Source organism: Loxodonta africana, chromosome 22 (genome assembly GCF_030014295.1).
Source record: "Loxodonta africana isolate mLoxAfr1 chromosome 22, mLoxAfr1.hap2, whole genome shotgun sequence".
Lineage (NCBI taxonomy): Eukaryota > Metazoa > Chordata > Mammalia > Proboscidea > Elephantidae > Loxodonta > Loxodonta africana.
Window position 1 is genome coordinate 70,129,074 of NC_087363.1, and position 18,415 is coordinate 70,147,488.

At 42.6% G+C, this 18,415-nt stretch overlaps 1 protein-coding gene across 1 annotated transcript in view; it reads left to right on the plus strand.

The window, feature by feature from the left end:
* DPP6 (dipeptidyl peptidase like 6) overlaps positions 1–18,415 on the plus strand; it is a 1,008,238-nt gene that overhangs the window by 741,464 nt on the left and 248,359 nt on the right. The window lies entirely within an intron of this gene.

The following is an 18,415-nucleotide window of genomic DNA, read 5'->3' on the forward strand; positions in this document are numbered from 1 at the left end:
GAAACCTGCTAATGGCAAGGACGGTACAATGGAAAGGAGCCCTGAGACAGTAGGCATAAGATGAGAGCTCTAGCCTGGACGGTCTGCTGGCCGGCTGGCCTTTGGGCAGCTCGCCCACCGGTCAGGCTGGAGCCAGCTGGCCCAGGAAGAAAGTGAAGTATTTGGGTAAGTCAATCTCTCAGGCTTGCTTCAACCCTAGCATTACAGTTTTCTAAACCAGATGATATCCATCAGTTCTATTTCACCTTATTTCAAGAAAGTCTCCGGAGTTTGAAGATCAAGGGACGTGTTTGTGATATTCAAGTCACTGTCACCTTCTGCATCTTTAAGCTGATTAAATTGAGCTGCATTTTTAAAGCTTTCTTTTCCTGAAAGAGCACAGAAATTGATCACATTTAAAAGATTGGGTTTGGGGTTATATTGGATAGGCTGTCTACTGTCTTAAGAATTAAAATGTCTTATTTTTCCCAATAGTACAATTATATTTTCTTGGTTCTACATCAATTCTTTTTGCCTCAATTGGTTCAAAGAAACAGGAAATGTATGTAGGGCACAAAACTATTTTAGCTATTACTTAAGTGTCCCTTGGTAATCAGAGATTTAGATAAACACGCTTAACTGGTGAGAATCACAGGGGACAGGAGGAGGGGAGCTTGTCGACAGCTGACTTCAGTAGACGGACATCAATCCATCAACTTGGTCACAATGAGAAGATAAAGTTCCACTTTCTTCAAAGGCAGTAGTAGCGCTTACACTAGGGAAAAAATGCAGTTTAGGAGGAAATTTGGAGAAGACCTAAGTGTTCAAGACTCATGTGAGTGAATTGTTAAAAGTTGAATTTAAAACCCTCTGAAAATCTATCTGAAGCCACTGCTACGTCTTGGATAATTGACTTTATACTTATGTCATCCTCCTCTGAGAACAGGGGTGACATAAGTGATTAGAGAAGTTGTCATATTTAATCTCTGAGAATAATTATAATGAAGACAAAATGGATGTCAACCTTTCTGAGGCAGCTTCTCTGCCTGCCCTTCCCACACTGCTAGGCGGGCCTCTTTTGGGGCTCTCATATCTCAGTGTGCGAACTTCTATCACGTATGATTTCTTGTTACGCATCGTCGTGCCTCACTTCTTGGTTGGATGGCCCTTTAGTCCAAGCATTCAGCCCTTTTCATCTCTGTACTCTGCCTAGCATGGTGCATGGTGCTCAGTAAATATTTGTTGAGGTAAAGAAATGAGTGAGTAAGCAGACTGATTAATTAAAATATTCTTATGGTCCTAAATCACTGAAGCATAAAATAATTGGATGACAGGAATACAGCCAGAGTCTATGAATATGTTCTAAGAGAGTATTAAAAATGAGGGGATTTTGATATCCTTTCTGCTTCAAAGAAATGAATGTTCAAGTACTCAAAAATATTTCAGTTTTTAAGCTTATTCAAACTTTGGAATTTTACTATACAGGTATAATAGGCACAATGTCAACAGAGCATACTGTATTTCAGAACACAGCTTGGAAGATTTGTGCTGTAAAAAGCCAGATAATAAATATTTTAGGCTTTCAGGTCACATGGTCTCCGTGGCAACTACTCAATTCTACTGTTGCAGTTCAAAAGCAGCCTAGACACTATATAAAGAAATGGGCATGTGTCATGGATTGCACTGTGTCCCCCAAAATATGTGTCGTAAATCCAAACTTCTATGCCTGTGGTTATAATCGCATTTGGGAATGGGTTATCTTTGTTATGTTAATGACGCAAGTTAGTGTAGAGTATGTCTTGAATCAGTCTCTTACAAAATATAAAAGGACAGATTAAGCCAACAAGGATGGGGGAAGATAGATGCCAAGCCACATGGAGATCTCCAAGGAACCAGGAAATGGAAGCTGAAGAGACAAGGACCTTCTCCCAGAGCTGACAGAGAGAGAAAGCCTTCCCTTAAGGCCAGTGCCCTGAATTCAGACCTCTAGCCACCTAAACTGTGAGAAAATACATTTCTGTTTGTTAAAGCCATCCACTTGTACTTCTGTTTTAGCAGCACTGGATAACTAAGACAGCATGGTTGTGTTCCAATAAAACTTTATTTACAAAAGCAGGCAATTTGGCCCGTGAGTCATAGTTTGCTGACCCTTGTGTTAGGAAGACCTTGGTGATCCTCCCGGGTGGAAACATAGCCCCTGGAGCCACATACACAGTTGTCAGGCATCAATCATGCTACAAAGGAAGCAGGCAGCCTCTCATAAGCAGGACTTGCAAACACTGCCCTGTTAAGTGGTGGCAAGCAACAAATCCCTCACTGCCATTTTATTTTAAAAAGTAAATATTGCTCCCTAAAGGACATCTACTTCAATTAGAATGGGTCAGATTGAAATGAGTAATACTCCTTCGGGAGCAGAGAACACAACTGCAGTTAAAGTTTACCAAGAAGCTTTCCAAGCATTGTAACTTCCTTGTGCTGAGTGAGCTCAGCTGTGTGTTTGACTCTGTAACCCCGATAAATCACAAGAAGATGACACACTGCACCAGGAGAGAGCTAAAGGCGTTTTATTCAGATGCCTCTGTGTGGCTCTTACCTCCTACAGTAGATTTTATTAGACTTCCAGATCATATCATAAGCAATAAATACTGCCAAGTGGTCGGAGCATTGTTAAAGGAAAGTGAGAAAATTAAGCATGAGAAAAGCCTGCATTCTGCCCCAAAGCTGGTGGTTTGTACTTGTAGTTCTTCATGGTGGATAACCATATTGTTGCTAAAATGACCCTAGAAGTAGGAAAATGGGCTCAAATAAGTAGTATTACATGAGAAAATACATATAAAACATTTAACACATCTTCCTTTCCCTTTAGGAGCCCTGGTGGCCTAGTGGTTAAGAGCTCAGCTGCTAACTAAAAGGTCAGTAGTTCAAATCCACCAGCAGCTCCTTGGAAACCCTATGGAGCAATACTGCTCTGTCTTATAAGATCGCTATGAGTCAGAATGGGTTTGGTTTTTTTGGTCCTTCCCCTTTACTCAGGCAGTACTGGCCACTAAAAAAAAAAAAAATGTAGATTTGCATTCAAAGTATATATGATTTCAAAACTGTTCTCTATGGTATACCTTTCTATGTTTTTACCCTCTTCAGATGAATCTCTGCCTACATTGAAAAATTCTGAGTTTCTTTTTTTGATCTTTTCATAAGACACTGTCCCTACATGTGTCTATCTACCTGTTTATGAGAGGGTTTGTCTCTGCTAACCTGTTGTTAGCCGCTGTTGTTAGCTCTGGCTCATCATGTCCTGATATACAACAGAACAAAACGCTACCTGGTCCTGCACCAGTTTCATGAAAGCCGGCATACTTGAGCCAGTTGTTGCCTTCCAACCTAGGGGGCTCCTCTTCCAGCACCGTATCAGACAATATTCTGTAAGATCCATAGGATTTTCACTGGCTTATTTTTGGAAGTAGTTTGACAGACCTTTTTTCCTAGTCTATCTTAGTCTGGAAGTTTTGCTGAAACATGTCTGTAATGGGTGACCCTGCTGGCATAGCTCCCAGCATCACAGCAACGCGCAAGCCACCTCAGTATAACAAACTGGCAGACAGGTGGTGGCTCTGCTAGCCTGGAATCTAATAGGTGGGTTCAGAAATATCCCTTAATTTCTTTTTATGTCACCATGGCTAGAGACATTGGAAAAGGAACAAACTTTGAAGGTGGCTGCTGACTTATGATGTGCACTTGGGGTTAAAGCGCCTGCAGGGTACCCCAGAAGGATAATATAGAAGCATGGAGAACTTTTGCAAGTTTGTTACATAACAGTGTTTTTCTTTGGAACCAAGTACCATGGAAATTTTTGAAAATAAGACTGCACAGCATTACACAGCATTAGGAATTCAGGGCTGGAATCTTTGCTGGTGCATTCCGAAGATCAGAGACAAAGAGCAAGGGCGTTTCTTTGGTTGGCTTGTTTACACGATGGTGATAAATGAACAGGTTTAAAAGGAATATTTACTAAGTCCGTTGGGAAATGTTTAATGCAGAAACGGCTTCCAGACGTGAAAAATGAAGAGCAAGTAGAATAGCTGACAGGAAGCCTGCTGGGGCAGGGGCTGGAGGGGTCCAGGGTGGGGGAAGGGCAGTGTTCCCAAAGAACCTGGTGGGGTGGTGTGGGGTTGGGGATGGTCACAGCAGTGGGGGAAAGCTGAGGAGTTCTTACAGGCTTTGCTTGCTGCCTTAGAAGGAAGCCAGCTTGTTCATCATCTCCCAGTGATGGAAGGCTAAGGTATGAAAAACACTGAGTGACTGTTCTGTCCCTGGAGACAGGAGAATGGAATTAGATATGCTAACCAAAATGGGGGGACTGAAGCTAGATATTATGAAGTGGTACCTTGATGATTGTGTTATTAGACCCTAGAAAATTTTTTCCAGAGGAAACACAAATGCTATAAAAATCATTTATCAGAGTAATTTATCAAAGAGGCATGGAGTCCTGATACAAGTCACTTTTTTTTTTTTTTTTTCAAATCAGTGCATAAGATAGTATCTGTCTTGACAAGGACTCAGGGGTTGGGTAGTCTGGACTCCCACACAGCCTCCCAGCCCTTAATGCTCTCTGGGGTGACAGATATGATGGACAATGGCCGTGGCTGGTCAGCAGGTAAATGTGAAGGGCCCTAGAGGCCAGTCCATTTACATCTGAACAGTTTGTCCTTCATGTATTCCCTTATTCAGGCACTGTTTCAATAAACATCTATCAGACACTGGCTGTGTTCTAGACACTCTGCCAGATTCTGGAGATACAGGATGCAAAAGAAAGTTACGCTGTCTTTTGTCAGGACCGTTCCTCCTGATGGAGAACACACATATTGGTGATGCTTTCTGGATCTCAGACCATCAGTCTTCATAACGCCCCACTCTCATGCACTGTGTCCGAAGAAAGGTTCTCTCACCTTTCCCACCGCCAACTCAGTGCAGGCAACTTGCCTTTCGCACTGCTCACACCTAAGGGTCCTGCCTGCAGCAGAGCTGCACGGGGTGGAGAATTGCCCTTGTATGATCTTCTTGTCTTTAGTCAAGGCTATTCCATCCTAGACTCTTGATAAAATGATGGCACCTGGAACAAACCGCCCCGACAGACATCACTCGTCTTATTGGTCATCCCCTGCTCCCTCCTCACTTGGGGCCATGCCTGCCAGACCCACTCAGCTCCAAGAACTAGGTCAGAACTGACAGGATCTGGGCTTCCTGCAGAGGACAGGCTCAGTCACGTGTGTGATTGCTAATCATCTCCAGCCTGACACCCAGGGCTTTCTCTCCAGCATCCAGCAGCCTCCACACCGGGAACTTCTCTTCCCCCCTCATCCTCTGCTCTGACCTCTGTGGGATGTGGGATGTTCACATGAGCCCTGGGCCCTTCTGTGCGTCAGTGATCATAACTTTCTTAGGTCCATCACGGATCACTAGTGGCTCGCTAATGACTGAGGCAATCCTAAGGAAGCTCACCTTTAAAAGTCAGCTTCTTATGAGTTCTTTTGTTTCATTGCTGTTTTTCCACCTATTTAACTCTTTTATTAAAGGATGGTTATTTTTCTTGCTAATCTGTCACCAGCAAAAGAGAGCTGGGGTCTTATGTTACCTGTCCCAAGAGCATCAGCAGGTGAGACGGCTCACACTCCCTCCTCTCAAGACAGTGTTTTGCTAACATTTTGCTGTTAGTCAATGAAATAAAGGAGTCAGAAAAACCCTAGCTGAGGTGTTTTGCACTCATAGTATTTTGAGTTTCTGCTTTAAGGAAAAGGACTTTTTTTAAAATGGCCTATTAAAGTGATAAAAATTCATGCTACCAAAATGTCAATGATTCAACACAAGTCACTAGATGAATGGCATTCTTAAAATTCCAAAAGGAACTTTGAGGTGGATTAAAGGGCAGTGAGACATGAGGCCTGGGAGTGGAGAGCGTTTCTCGCATGTATATTCTCGGTGTGGGCGTCTACACAAGCGTGTGGGCATCTACACAATGGTGGCAGATGTGGGGCATCATCAGATTCAATGTGGTATCACTGCAGATAGGAGAGACGGTGGTCCCATGGCTGCAGCAGCCATGAGGTCTGCTAGGCCCCACCCTGCAGCACAGATCCAGGACAGAGGGGCCAGACTCCAGATCCAGGACAGAGGGGCAAAGGGGCAGAGGGGCCGGGCTCCAGATCCAGGACAGAGGGGCAGAGGGACAGTGCTCCAGATCCAGGACAGAGGGGCAGAGGGGCCAGGCTCCAGATCCAGGACAGAGGGGCCGGGCTCCAGATCCAGGACAGAGGGGCTGGGCTCCAGATCCAGGACAGAGGGGCAGGGCTCCGGATCTAGGACAGAGGGGCCGGGCTCCAGATCCAGGACAGAAGGGCCAGGCTCCGGATCCAAGACAGAGGAGCCTGGCTCCGGATCCGGGACAGAGGGGCAGGGCTCCAGATCCAGGACAGAGGGGCAGAGGGGCAGGGCTCCAGATCCAGGACAGAGGGGCCGGGCTCCAGCCAGGAGCAAGAACGCAAGAACCGGAAGGTAGAAGCCCCGTTTAGAAACTCCATCACAGTATCAAGGGCTACCTCATCATTTCCAGAGTCCAAAGGTTCTGAATTTGAACCTTAGAAGGAAAAGAAGCTTACTTTGCTTGTTTTCTTCTTCAAGGCTTGTTAATAACACAGGTTTTGGAGTCAAAAATGCCAGGGTCAGATCTTTGTTCTGGCACTTCCCAATGGTGAGACCTTGATGAAGTTACTTAATCTCTCAAAGTCTCAGTTTCCACATCTGTAAAACGGGGATTATAATAGCTAATTTACAGAAGTTATTATAAAGATTAAATTAATATACCAGAAGTGCACAGCATGGAACCTATTAGAAAAAAAGTGCTCTGTAAATGACGACTACTATTGTTGTTGCTGTTAAATTTTTCAGCTTAACCAAAATGTGAAAAATGAGAAGTTCATCAAATAAAAGTTTGGTATACATCAGAAGGTGATCAGGCAAGCAGGGACTTGCAGGATGTAACCCAGAGCTGGGGGTGGGCATCCAAAGGACTCAGGGACAAGGCATTCAGCTTGTCTACCCACACCCAGGGTACCTGTATTTCCTCGCTTAGCTCTTCTCCAACTCTTAGGGAGTAAGGGACACTGCTCAGAAAACATATTCGTCAATCTCTATTCTTCTAAGCCTTTAGCATCTTGCTAGTTTTCAAGTGACTGTCTCTTTAGAAAAGGCCATTGTTGGGTGACAGCTCTTTCCCTGCTCTGATGTCACCCCATAATTACCCCTTGAACAGAGAGAATATGTTCCTTATAAAAAGCCTACAGCCCTCCTGTTTGCTGCTCCCAGCACTCCGGTAGACCAGACCACCCAGTCAGGGAGCGTCACTAGCTGGTCAGCAGTTCATTTGTCTCTTTACTTACTGGGCAGCCACCAGGGCCTGAGTAGAAATGGCCCTCTGAGTCACAGCTTTTCTAAGGGCAGCATTGTTCATCCCGTTTTACGTAAGTAACTAAGGAGGTAGGGAACATTTCAATCAAGTTGACAAATCCAATGTAGGCAGCAAGATTGATCTTCTCAGCGAGAGGAGACTACTTAATGAGCTGTCATATACACACAGAGGACCAGACTCAAGTGACAAGCCATTAATAACTTATAAAAGCATCTAATCAGTTTGGGTTAATTTGGTATTCATTGTAAAAACATTCGTCGGGGGCACTGAAGTCCATGACAGTAACTAAGAAATTAATATCCCAGAGATGGAAGGCGTCTTCCGTATCTGCAGGTAATGGATGGAGCCAGTTCAGTGAGTGATTTACTAGCTCTACCAAGGTTACCTTTCAAACTGAATGTAATCTGTTATTACTTCATAACTCTGTGGGGACTAAATCACTTTAATATTCACTTTCACTCAAATATGCTGAGTTTTTGGTAATTAACCAGAGAGGATGGAGTGGTATGGAATTAGAAGAACTGAGAAATGACCCCCAGGGCTGTTTCCTGCCACCAATAGCCCTCTGTAGATACGGGGATTTCAAAACATGAAAGCAAATCCATAGTTGTGGGATTACGGAGGAGGTGAGGGACACAATGCAAGTAATAAATCGTGATGCAGTGGAGGGTTTTTATTTGTTTATTTTTTTTAACTTTTGGCATGCTGCGTGAATATAGGGCAGAGACGTAAGAGAAAATTTATTCTTAAAACAGTATAAATATATAATGAAAAGCCATAAAGATACTCTTATACTTTAGTCCAGAAATGCCTTTCCTAAGAACAGAGCCTGAAGAAACTATTAAAGAAAAAAGCCAATAGCTAAATAAAGAAACCCCTTTTTAACACAGTTACCGATAATGATTGTTATTAAAAGCTGGGAATATCCTAAGTGTTTATAGAAGAGCAATTTGGCAAATTATGGAAGACTGTGTAGGAAATAGGGAATATATCCTCTATTAAATAATATCAGGAATTAAAATAAGTAGTTCAGTGTATTTTTGCATGTGGGAAAGTAATACTTTAGTCAAAATAATAATTTTGGCTTGGAGAATATTGGCCTGGGCGTGTCTTCTTCCCTTTAAAAGTTTCTTTAAAGCAGCAACATTATATTTTCATTAAAAATGAAAGAGAAAAGAACCTTGATTGGCAAGTAAGAGGGATTCAACTCAATAGATGTGTCCTCAAGCAGCTATTAGGGTAAAACACAGAGCTTGTTGTTGAGGGGATACAAAGGTGAATAAGCCAGGCTTTGCCCTCAAGGAGATTGAGTCGATTCTGACTCATAGTGACCCTATAGAACAGAGTAGAACTGCCCCATAGAGTTTCCAAGGAGCGCCTGGTGGATTCAAACTGCCAACCCTTTGGTTAGCAGCCATAGCACTTAAGCACTACACCACCAGGGTTTCCTCAAAGAGATTAAACTAAAAAAAAAAAAAATACTGGTCCTTAAATTCTACTGATTTCAAGTACTGACCACTTGTCCCTTCTTAATTCTGTTACAAACCCTCAGAGATATTTTCTGAAATTGACCTTTTTTTCCCTAGTAATTTATTTTTATTGTGGTAAATATGTGTGTGTAGCCCTCGTGGTATAGTGGTTGAGAGCTCAGCTGCTAACCAAAAGGTCCCCAGTTTGAATCTACCAGCTGCTCCTTGGAAATCCTATGTGGCAGTTCTACTCTGTCTTATAGGGTCACTCTGAGTTGGAATCAACTCTATGGCAACGGTTTTTTGTTCGTTTGTTTTTTGGCATTTGCCAGTTCATCATTTTTTGTGTACAGTTCAGTGACAATTAGTAATTACATCATGTTGTACAGCTATCACCACTTTTAAGCCAAAGGAAAGTTTTTTTACATGTGGACTTAGGATGGAAAACAGGACATGTTCTAATTGTACATACAGGTCTGTGAGGCTAAACATGTCCTCTTCCTCACAGGCGCTTCCTTAATGCAATTGTGATTGAAACAGTGTATTCTTTCTTATGAAGAATCTAATTTACAAGGGTTCCCCACATCAGCCTTGGCAATATTAAATTAGAGGATTTCAGGATAATCTATCAAGTAGAATCTAAAAGCAGGACCACAGTTCTGCATTAAGAGTGAGCACATTTAATGATAGAGTCTTTAGATAATGAAACAAGGCAGTTATGAATTAAAATAACCTTTTCAGACATTAGGATGGGGCGGGTAGAGAACCGTTGCATTTGCAACCATGATCAGACCCATCATTTCCCATTATGTGCAGAGAGTAGTTCCAGACGTTTGGAGATTTTTCCAGTAGCTTGGGGGGTAATCAGCAGTGTGTGTACTGATAAAAATTCTCCTTACTGCTCATAATGGGCTTTAGTGGACTACTTTGTGGAATTCTCCCATTTGGGTGGAGGGAACACCTCCTATTCGTAAAATGTTTCACAACTGGAAAATGTCAAAGTAATCGTTCCGTCTCCTCATCCACGTAGATGAACCGTGACCTTTTGTTCCTCTAAGCTACTATAATATTGTCAATCCTGCGTATTGTAGCAGTTAATCTTATGCTACTTTGTTTTATTATTCAACTATTTCACTTTTGAATAATTTTATTTCCCAGACCAAATGTAAGCTGTTCAAGGACAAAGGATGCTTTCCATTACATTTTTATCTTCCATAGCCCCGTGCTAGGTAATGGGTAGGGTGTAAGTTCTCAACAAATACTCGCTAAATAATGGCAGCCCAAAGGGAGTGTGGAATTGAAAGTCAGATTTATGGACATAAGTTCCAAAATTCATGGGAATTGGAAAAACTTGATGCTATAACCTAAAATATTTAAGATTTAGTTGGAGCCCTGGTGGCGCAGTGGTTAAGAGATCAGATGCTAACCAAAGAATTGGCGGTTCCAACCCACCAGTTGCTCCTTGCAAACCCTGCGGGCAGTTCTACTCTGTCCTGCAGGGTCAATGTGAGTCGGCATCGACTCAATGGCAACAGGTTTGGTTTGGTGTTGGTTATGGTACTTAAATAGCTGAGCAGTTTTTATTATGAACGATGCCAAAGAGGGAATTCTGGATTTTTTGAGTATGTTATCCTATGAAAGATCTTAAAACAAAGATGTGAGTTTTCACTATTAAAGCTTGTCCAGAAGAAAAACTGAACTGAGCAGGGCAAAGCATCCAACATCCTTGGGTTTCCAGTGGAATTGTGGCAGAAACAAGCACCCCTATTCCTGTCCCACCTAGACACCAAAGTGCTTTGTTCTCTGTAATTTGATGGGAAATAGACCTCATTGCTTTGTGCCTTCATTTATCCTCCACTATAGAATTGATTGAGATTATTCCTGATTGTAATAACCTGGGAGGGCCTTAGGGTTTAGGGTAGGGATTGTTAAACAGAATAGGAAGGAAAACATTTGGCTCACTTCAAACAAACCATCTTGGAGATGTCTTAGCAGCATCCAAGTCAATTATTTGTAAATGATCCCTCCTGTCTTTTCTTAAAAATAGGCTCTGTAGGGACCCTTCTTTACAACCTTTTCTTGGTCCTTACTGAGTTATTATTGCCGTTGTTGTTGTTGGCTGCAGTCAAGTCAATTGACTCATGGCGACCCTGTGTGTGCAGAGTAGAGCTGCTCCATAGGATTTTCAAAGCTGTGATATTTCAGAAACAATCGCCAGGCCTGCCTTCCAGTGTACCCCTGGATGGGTTTGAACTGCCAACCTTTTGGAGCTTAACTGTTCGAGCCACCTAGGGACTTCCATGTAATTAGAAATACTTGAAAACCATACTTTATTTTTTAAAAGAGTCTTTCTTGATACAGGTTTCTTTCTGTCCTTGGAAATGGTTGTCCCCACACCCATGAGATTTTATTTTCCTTCTCTGAGTCCTGAGAAATACAGGTATCTTACTCTGGTGGATAAATGATACTAGTCAGCATAGATAATCAATAAGGCCATTTAAACAGCAGCCTCGTTTTATTTATTTTAAGCTGTGCTTATTTTTATGGCTATCATGTCTAAAATCTAGTTCAGTTATTTCCACTTTACAGAACAATTAACAAATTAGTGAATTGATTTTTCTGTTTGTTCTTCAATTTAGAAATCTAATGATTTATCAGCATGGTTTTAGTTTTTACTGTAATGGCCATGGTGGCCATTAACAGATGAAATTATGTTTTGATTTCCTCAGAGAGGCCTATTTAAACACTGTGAATTGTATGTATGGCTAAGCCTTATCCAGGCAGGCACCAAAATTGCCCACCGGCTGGCCCAGAACCATACCTTCGGCCTAGATCTCCTGCAAAGAGCACCAACCGTAATGCCTGCCGCGCACCTCCACTGGGTTTCTCAGCAGCTCCTCCAGCTCACCTTCTCCATAAACTAACCCAGCATTGTTCCCCAAACCTTCAGTGGCTCTTGCAACGTCAGCTACTCATTGAAGGTAACTGATGTGAATTGCCTGAGTCAGAAACGCTGCAGTCTTAACTCTTCTCTCTTCCTCATCCCCCGTATGACTCACATCCAGTGGCTTCTCCTTTCTTAATATTATGAAAATCTATGCTGTTCTCCTCATTCCCATGGCTGCTGTGTTAGGCCCCATCACCTCGGACTTCATTTCCTGTAATAGCTAACTCCTTGGTCTCCCTGCCCCAAATCTATCCCTACTCCGCCATATTCTCCATTCTGTAATTGAGTGCTCATCCGAAATGCACATATGACCATGTTAATTTTCATATGTACAATTCCTCTATTGTTTTATATTGCCTTTAGGATAAAGCCCAAACTCCACACATGCTTCACAAAGCCCTTCCTATGGTGTTCTTGCTGACCTCCATCCCCTTCCCCAGCCCCTGCCAGGCCATAGTCCACCACAGTGAACCGCATCCAGTTCCCCAAGAGTCCCATACTCTCCAAGACTCTCTCTGACCTCAGGGCCTTTGCACTTGCTCTCCCTTCAGTCCAGAGCACACTTAAAATCACCCTTACACTCAACATCATTTGTCTTGCTAAAGCTCCTTACCTTTCAAATCTCTGCTTACACCTCCCGACCTTCAGTAAATTTTCCCAGATCCTCATCCTAGAGTCAAGATTAGTCTGGAGACTCTTCTCCTGTGTTCTTACTGTATCTTTGCCATTATCACACTTACCCACACTATATTTTTATGTCCTGTTTGCTTATTTTCTTCCCCAGCTGACTATAAGCTCCTCAGAACAGGTACCTTTTCCCATTCACTGTCTATTCTCAGCTCCTGTTTACACTTAGGATACCCTGGGTGATCCAAATGATTAAGTGCTGGACTACTGACCCAAAGGTTGGTGGTTCAAACCCAGGCAGAGATACCTCTGAAGAAAGGCCTAGTTAACTGCTTCCAAAAGGTCACAGCCCTGAAAACCTTATGGAGCAGTCTGTTACCGCAAATTGCAGATTCAAGCCACCTGCCGCAAGCCAATAGTGAGACAGGAGGAGGTAGGCAGCAAGAGGGCTTTACTGAACACCGTGTTCAAGAGACAGAGGGGGCAAAATTTCCCCCAGGTTCTGTCTGCCCCAAGAGGGCTACCAGAGGGTTTTATAGGTAGAGGGTCAGGGTTTAGAAATTTCCAGGAATGTTGATTCTTCTTTGAGGGGGACATAAAGATGAAGTGACTTATCATTGACGTCTTAAGGCCTCTTTACGCCACCCTGGTTTCGGTCATAAGATGGGTCCGGGTTTTGTTCAATTATCTCGGGTCCCGATGGTATCGCTTATTGTTTATGTCACCTCAGAGAGAAACACGGTTTAGTCAGCAACACAAAAATCTTGATTACCTTGTTTTTCTGCAAAGGAACAATCATGAGACAGGTTCCAGAGCAAATAATCGACGTTTTCAAAGACTAAAGATTTTAATCACAGCTTATACAGCTAAACTAGAAAATATATTCTCTCTTATTTTCCTACTAAAACACTATAGAAAATGTATTTTCTCTGCTTCAGCTCTACTCTGCACACTTGGGATTGCCACGGTTGGAATCGACTTGATGGTAACAAACAACAGCAGTACACACTTGACTGTTAGTGACCATTTAATAAGTATTCAAAGTCTGAATGAGTGATTCACCAAAAGTAAAAAACACTTACCTTTTCCTCACAAACGTAAGACTCACTTGTGATATTTCTTCTGTATTTTCACCAGTTGTAGATGGTAGCCGACCTCCTGTCTGAGGCTATATAACTTGTGACGTATTGTTGTTAGCTGTCGTTGAGTTGCCCTGACTCAGCAACCCCAGGCACAGCAGGATCAGACCATTGTGATCCATAGGGTTTTCACTGGTTGATTTTTTACAAGTAGTCACCAGGCCTTTCTTCCTCGTCTGGGTTAGTCTGGAAGCTCCACTGAAGCCTGCTGTGCATCACAGCAACACGGAAGCCCCACCGATTGACAGGCGGTAGCAGCACTTGAGGCGCATTGGCCAGGAATCCGACCCAGATCTCCTGTATGGAAGGCAAGAATTCTACCCCCGGACCGCCACTGCCCGGAGTGCCACACCCCTCTTAAATCTTAACCTTTTCAACCTCCATACAAGTCAGGATTACCCGTGACATCATGTTTAGTTAAACTCAGGTTCAGCCAAGTTCCAGTAACCCTCTAAATAAAAAAAAAAAAAAGTTATAATTACATGCACATGTATTTAGTTAATTTTCTCTGTAGCTATAAAATAAAAAATACGTATTTAAAAAAAAAATAACCGAGGAATGTGAATATTTAATGGAACTTAAGTCGTTAAAATGCCCTCAGAAGTCACTGCTGTTTCTTGTAAATCTAATCACTACTGTACAAGGTTCATGGTGGACATGCTTAGTGAATTCAGTCTTTTAAATTTCCTCTGTGTTACTGCATTACAAGATTAGTTGACTGCAATATCTCCCTAACAAAAGGCATGGCATAATAAAAGAATAAATTAATCAGTCTACGGAAAAGTAAATTATCTATTATAGGCCAATGAAGCAGAATAGCACCTTGTTATAGCATGTCTTATTGTTATGTTGAGTAGCGATCTTGCCACGTCCCAGCTAGCTCATATTTCCAACAGTAAACCTGTGTAATAAAACAATCAGCCTGTCAAGCAGCTGTTTGTCCTGCCTTTCACCTTCTGGGTCATAAAGATACGTACCAATGTGTTTGTAACTTACCAGTGAGGTGGAGGAGCCTGTAAATCCTTTCTTCCAATAACCCTAAAATATTATTGGCCACGGGTTCAACGGCCTGGCACACATCTAGTGAAATAAAAGGGTTATGGTGGTAGAAGATTGTTTAGACTAATGGTTCTGGCCCAATTGTACTTCAACTTTGGGCATGACTTGGCTCCATGCCCAGAGATTCTGGTTTAATTGGACTGGGATGGGGTCCTGGCAACTCTGTATTTCAGAGCTTCTCAGGGGCTTCCGACATGCAGACAGATTTGAGAACGGCTCATTTAGATGCCTGGACACAGGACAAGGGACTAGATGGCCTCTCTCATAAACACTGAGGCTTCATGATCACAGTCCCAACTTCTTGACAAAACAAGGAACCTCTGGGATTGTCTTCTTCATCACCAGGCCTGTAACCAGAGAGCATGGTACATATAAAGTTGCCAGTCATTAAAACATCCCCAGTGAAGACTTTGCTTCAAATAGGCAGGTCTACTAAACAGTTAACATGCTCGGCTGCTAACCAAAATGTTGGTGATTCAAACACACCCAGGGGCACGTGAGAAGAAAGCCCTGATGATCTACTTCCACAAAATTCAGCCATTGAAGACCCTATGGAGTACAATTCTAGGCTGAGACACATTCAGTCGCAGCAATTGGAATTCACTTCACAGCAACTCGGTTTTTACTCCACTAGACCAACAAGCATTTTCAGGGTATTGCGGATACTTTAGGTTGGTTAGCCAAAGAAATCCTGTTGCTCTCGAGTCAATTCAGACTCACAGTGACCCTATGGAAAAGAGTAGAACTGTCCTATAGGGTTTCCAAGGCTGTAATCTTTATGGAAACAGACTACCATATCTTTCTCCCACAGAGCGGCTGATAGATTTGAACTGCTGACCTTTTGATTAGCAGAGAAGCACTTAACCACTGCACCACCGGGGATCCTTTTAGGTTGGTTAAGGCCAAACAGTTCAAGTTAAAATTCGCATGTTACAAAATTGTTTTTTCCTCCTAACCCTGAGCAAAGAGTCATTGCCTACATTGACTATAAAATATTAGTCATTTCAGTGTGATTTTTCTCAAATCAAACCTGAAAGCAGTGACCAAAAACCAAAACCAAAGCCACTGCTATCGAGTCGATTCTGACTCATACTGACCCTATAGGACAGAGTAGAACTGCCCCATAAAGTTTCCAAGGAGTGCCTGGCAGATTTGAACTGCCAACCTCTTGGTTAGAAGCTATAGTACTTAATCACTATACCACTGGGGGTTCCTGAAAGCGATGAAGTACACTAAATAAGATATCCTGGTGGGGTTGAAGAGCTCGGTTCCAAGAGCACATTGTTACTACGTGGCTGCACAGTTTGAGATGGAATAACTAATAATATCAGATACCCTTAATTTAGGGCTTGCTATTATGGGACAGTCTGGAGCCCTGGTGGCATAGTAGTTGGGAGTTCAGCTGCCATCCAAAAGGTCGGCAGTTCAAATCCACCAGCCATTCTTTGGAAACCCTATGGGGGAGTTTTCCTCTGCCCTGTAGGGCTGTTATGAATCAGAATTGACTAGACGGCAACGGGTTTTTCTTTTTTTCGGTATGGGAGAGTCGGAGTCCCTGAGTGATGCAGAAGGGTAACATGCTCGGTTTCGAGTTCACCCAGAGACACCTCAGAAGAAAGGCTTGGTGCTCTACTTCTGAAAAATTAGTCACCGAAAACCCTATGAAGCAACAGGACCGTGGTGACTCCATGGACACATCCAAGCTCCCTGAGGGACCAGTTGCTGGGCTGAGGGCTGTGGGGACCATGGCCTGGGGGAACATTAGCTCAGTGGGCATCACATAGTTTATAAAGAAAATGTTCTCATTCTGCTTTGGTGAGTAGCGTCTGGGTCTTAAAATCCTGTCAGCGGCCATCTCGGATTCTCCACTGGTCTCACCCCTTCAAGAGCAGGGAAGAATGCAGAAAACAAAAGACACAAGGGAAAGATTAGTCTAAAGGACTAATGGACCACATCTACCTCGGTCTCCACCAGACTGAGTCCAGTACAACTAGATGGTTCCCAGTTACCACCACTGACTGCTCTGACAGGGATCACAGTAGAGGGTCCCAGACAGAGCTGAAGAAAAATGTAGAACAAAATTCTAACCCCAAAAGAAAGACCACACTTGCTGGCCTGACAGAGACTGGAGAAACCCTGAGAGTATGGCCCGCAGACACCCTTTCAGCTCAGTAATGAGGTCACCCCTGAGGTTCACTCTTTGGCCAAAGATTGAACAGGCCCATGGAACAAAACAAAGCTAAAGGGCTGCACCAGCCCTGGGGCAGGGACTGTAAGGTAGGAGGGAACAGCAAAGCTGCTAATAGAGAACCCAGGGTTGAGAAGGGAGAGTGCTGACATGTCATGGGGTTGGTAACCAATGTCATACAACAATATGTGTACTGTTTGATGAGAAACTAGTTTGCTCTGTAAACCTTCATCTAAAAGTTCAATTAAAAAAAAAAGAAAACCCTATGGAGCACAGTTCTGCTCTGACGCACGTGATCACCATGAGTTGGAGTTGACGGCAACTGGTTACTTGTTCATGGGACAGTCACCGCGCTGGGCATTTTAAATCTCTTGTCTCTTTTGCTCACAGTATCTCCATTTTACAATGAGAAAATCAAAGTTCAGAAACTTTAAGTAATTTGCACAAGGCCACATGTTGGTGATAACATGGGAACTGAAACCCACACCCTATTTCCATGCTTTTTTCCTCCACTGAACTCTGTATCTGTGTTCAGGATCCTCAGATGAAAGACATATCTCACAGGCTTACCTTCAAGACCAAGGGAGTTAATGTCTATGAAAAGTCTTTGAAAATCTTCTAAATGCCCTGCAAATACAAAGTGTTATTACTATGAATTCTTACATTTGTATTCAAGGCCATTCAGAACTTTTTTTTTTTTTTTGGCAATATACAGAAGCTGGGTGTCTCCTGATACAGCCTCTGATATAATTAATCTAACACCCTTCTCTTTCTCCCTGCCGAGCATCCTAAAATGAAATGAAACATTTACCTAACTGTGATATTTCCATTGGAAAGCTTTGCAGATTCTATAAATGAGCTGTCAAAACCCCACAGCAGACACTAAACCCCAGTTAGACTAAAATTTTCGCCTGTAAAAGGCTGGACCATCAGCCCAGTACAGTGTTACTCAAATTTGAGGGAAGCACATACCCCTTTTAAAGAAGAATTAAAAAATAAAACTTCTGGCATCTCTATCCCCAAATGTTAACCTAAACATTTTATTATTTTATTTTTTATAGTTTTCTATGTTTAAATATTTTTGTTTTAGATGAACTTTTTATGTGTTAAATATGAGTGTATATATATGTATACACATACAAAAAACGTATTTAAAAACATATGCCTGAAGTACAAATAACAACAAAACGAACACCCGTGTGTCCTCCACTCAGTGTGAGACACAGAGCACTGCAGATGGTGCAGTTCTGGGGTCCCAACCCCATTCCTGTTCCCCTTCCCCACCAGAGTAAAACAAAAAAAAAGAGTAGCAGCCACTTATTTGTGAAACCCTAAACAAAAGTTTCACTTGTATTTTAGATAAGTATCTGTTACCAATCAAAAAAAAACCAAACCCAGTGCCATCGCATCGAGTTTCCAAGGAGCGCCTGGCGAATTCGAACTGCTGACCCTTTGGTTAGCAGCCATAGCATTTAACCACTACACCACCGGGGTTTCCAAATCTGTTATCATACTGTATATATACTCTAGCTACTTAGTTTTTGC